The sequence below is a fragment of the Haliaeetus albicilla genome, chromosome 16 (genome assembly GCF_947461875.1).
Source record: "Haliaeetus albicilla chromosome 16, bHalAlb1.1, whole genome shotgun sequence".
Taxonomy (NCBI): Eukaryota; Metazoa; Chordata; class Aves; order Accipitriformes; family Accipitridae; genus Haliaeetus; species Haliaeetus albicilla.
In genome coordinates this window covers 15,128,726-15,132,018 of record NC_091498.1, presented here as the reverse complement: position 1 = coordinate 15,132,018, position 3,293 = coordinate 15,128,726, and positions in this window count along the sequence as shown.

The following is a 3,293-nucleotide window of genomic DNA, read 5'->3' as shown; positions in this document are numbered from 1 at the left end:
TTTCTCGAGCATTTTGGTTTGACAGTATGAAAAAAACACAGAGTCACAACCAGGACTCCAAAATGGAGCTCCAAATGTTTTGTGTGTTTACAGCACAGGGCACAAACTAGATGCAGTTTTGTCCAAGCCTGTACAAGCCCTCCTCACACAGACTGGTCCTGGATGCTGGCTGAAGCTCAATCCTCACCTTCCAGAATAGGTCTGGCTGTGTTAGATCTTCTCTGGTCACGTTGACCGTGATCTCACTCAAATGAGGTTAGTCATCTTAGCACGGGGGAAGGGAGAGGCAAGTTTTTTTGGAACATCCATCCGCTTTGGAAAGGCTAACAAGCCCTCCTTTATAGATGCCTATGTGTGGACCTCAGCAGAAACACAGTTGGAAGGCCTCTGAAGAGACAGTGTACCTTAAAAGGACCAGGCCAGCCTGTTCTTTGGCTGCCCATCCAGCTTTCTGCTACCTTTCACACCAGGAGTCAGGCATCCTGCAGGTTGATGTGTCCTCTAAAGCGCTCCAGCAATTACCCTCTCCTCCAAAAAACACCACAAATCTTAAAGCCACAGCTGCAAGCCCCAGCAAACCATGGCTCTCACCTCACATGGGAGAGCAGCAATGCAGCTACACTTCTGGCTGAGCTTCAGCACCCTTGGTGGTACTCGATAGGACAGGTTGGTCAAGTGCCATGAACTCCGGGTGCTTACTATTTGGTGTGTTGCTCCTTTGAATTCAAGGCCTCCCCAGACAAGCTCTTCTGCTAACCTCACTGGCCTCCTGTGGACTAGCTGGCACAGCCTTCTCTGACTGGCAGTTAACCATTCACTGTCTGTCACCAGTTTGGGGGGAGGAAGATGCATCATAACAGGGGCCCATTTGTGCTATACTTTGCAATTTCTACATATGGCCTGGACCAGAACCAGAAAAAGCAGACATCACTGATAAATACAGTAAACATAAACAGGACTGCACTCTACAAAGGATTCCTCAATTCCCCCCACCTCAAGCCTTTGTGAAGATTTGGAATGGATTCAACTGATCTGGCAGCTTCTCACCCCCTGCCTCTTTGACACAAGTTGCATTTAAAATCTGCTACTGGAAAAAAGTTTCAACTACTACAAACGATGCTTCAAGGTACAGGGTGATGATAAATTAGATCCTTAACATTCCATCGGGAATGGCCAATAGTTTAACATTTCTTGTAGACCTAAGTGACTGATGGTACTGAATGAAATATTTCATTTCCACAACAGACACTGTGTAAGTTATGCACTAGTTACTCACAGGTAGTTTTGTGCTTGAACAATGCAAGTTGCAACAGGAGAAAAATCCAATTAGATATTAGGAAAAAAGATTCACATTTAAGGTTAGTCAAGGACTGGAACAGGTTATTCGGAGAGGTTGTGGATCTCCATCCTCAGAGACGCTCAAAATTGGACTGGCAAGGCCCTGAGCAACCTGAACTCATTTGGCCCTGCTCTGTAAGGGCTTGAACCAGATGACCTCTGGAGGTCCTTTCCAACCTATATTCGTCTGTGATCAGGAAGGCCATGTTAGAACCTGCCCAAGATACGTACAGTACCTTACATCCAAGTACAAACATCAGCATGGAGGCACCCCTGTTGTAGTGTTTCCAATACAAATATTGCCGTGGTTACTTTTGATTAAAACAAAGTCGGTATTACTTGTCTGCTTCCAAGGGTAACTACGCAGTCGAGCTGAAATAAGACATCTGAGTGCATTAAGCCTCCAGTGTTGAGTCTGTGAGCCCACAAGCACTGTATGTGCCCAACTGCATCCAGACACTACAAAGAGGGGTCCAGATGGCTGAACCCACCGGACCAGCACTAGCACACTTCAGGTGACCCTGCCACCCCAAACGGGCAGAGCCTGGTTTGCAGATGGACAGGAGCAGATCACCAGCCTCTCCATTCAAACCCTGACCAAAAGCAATCTCACTCTCCGTTACTACAGTAAGAGCAAATTGTTTTGGTTTCAACCAAGTGGGCCCACATTCACTTTCCTTGCTGGAAGTGCACTGACGTCTCTTTGTGGCAAAAAAAAAAAAAGTTTTTATAGAAAATCGTGTCTCTACCTACCTGGGGCACATGGCTAACAAATATAAAGATCACCATCTAGTGGCTTACAGGGAAGATACCATCTGTCCCACCTCTGCAAGCTTGATGACCAATAAAGTTGTTGTTACAATATATTACAAATGATTCTTGCATTCAGCTACTAAGCAAATTAGGCACTTACACAACCACAGACATGGACAAGTTTCTGACCCACAGAAAACTGATGTTCATCCCTTCCCACAATCAAACATTGACCCCATCACCCTTTTCTCCATCTCCCCTACATAGGATTTGGGCACATGGTAAGGGATCTGTGACTTACTTTAAGGGCCCAGAAGTTAGGTGTCTAGCATAAACTAGGCAAACTCCTACAGCAGTTAATATAAGGAGTCAGATACAACCAGAGGTTGATGCATCCCATCCTTTTGTATGGGGGAGGAAGGCAGATAGGATGAATCCTATTTATGAGGTCTCACAGCCTGGAAAACCAATTACCCAGCAAGCATGAAAGCCTCTGGAAATCTTGGCCTGTGAGCAGCCCATGAGACAGTCTATGCCAACCCTTTTCTCTTTGCCTCACGGGAAATCATTCAGGTTGAAATATTGCTGAAATACTCCCCAATGGAAAGATAGATCTGCAATTTCTGATAAAAACCTTTGTTTCACTGAAATAGTCCTGATGAGTTCTGCTCCTTGTTCTTTGAGAAAAGATGGGGAGAGCCATTATTACAGGTACTTCTCTGAAGGCCTACTCGGCCCACGGAATGTGTTACACTAATATGACTATGTATGCTCCTAGTACACGAGCTAGCCCAAGTGTTTCTTCAAGTCTTCATGCTGGGCCACATAGGCCATCCCTAAAATACCACATGCGACCATTTACTTCAGAGACATGTGGAGAGGTGAAGTAGTACCAGTGCATGGGTCAACCATTTTAGTGGCACTGAGTGCCACCAGGCAAGGCCAGATTTGAAGCTAACAGAGGAGAGTTTAGTTCTAGACTGCATCCTCCAGATACTCCACAGAAGCACCCCTCCACATTTTTACCAAGCCAATACAGCACCAAATCATATATCTAAAGTGCCATTTTGATACACCTTCATGTCATGTTCCCAATTTTCCAGGCTGTCAAAACACACACTGCTTTGCTCTGGGGAGAAAAGGAATTCTCTACACAATCTCAAGCACAAATTACAGACTTGTACACAGCCTCAGTTATACTT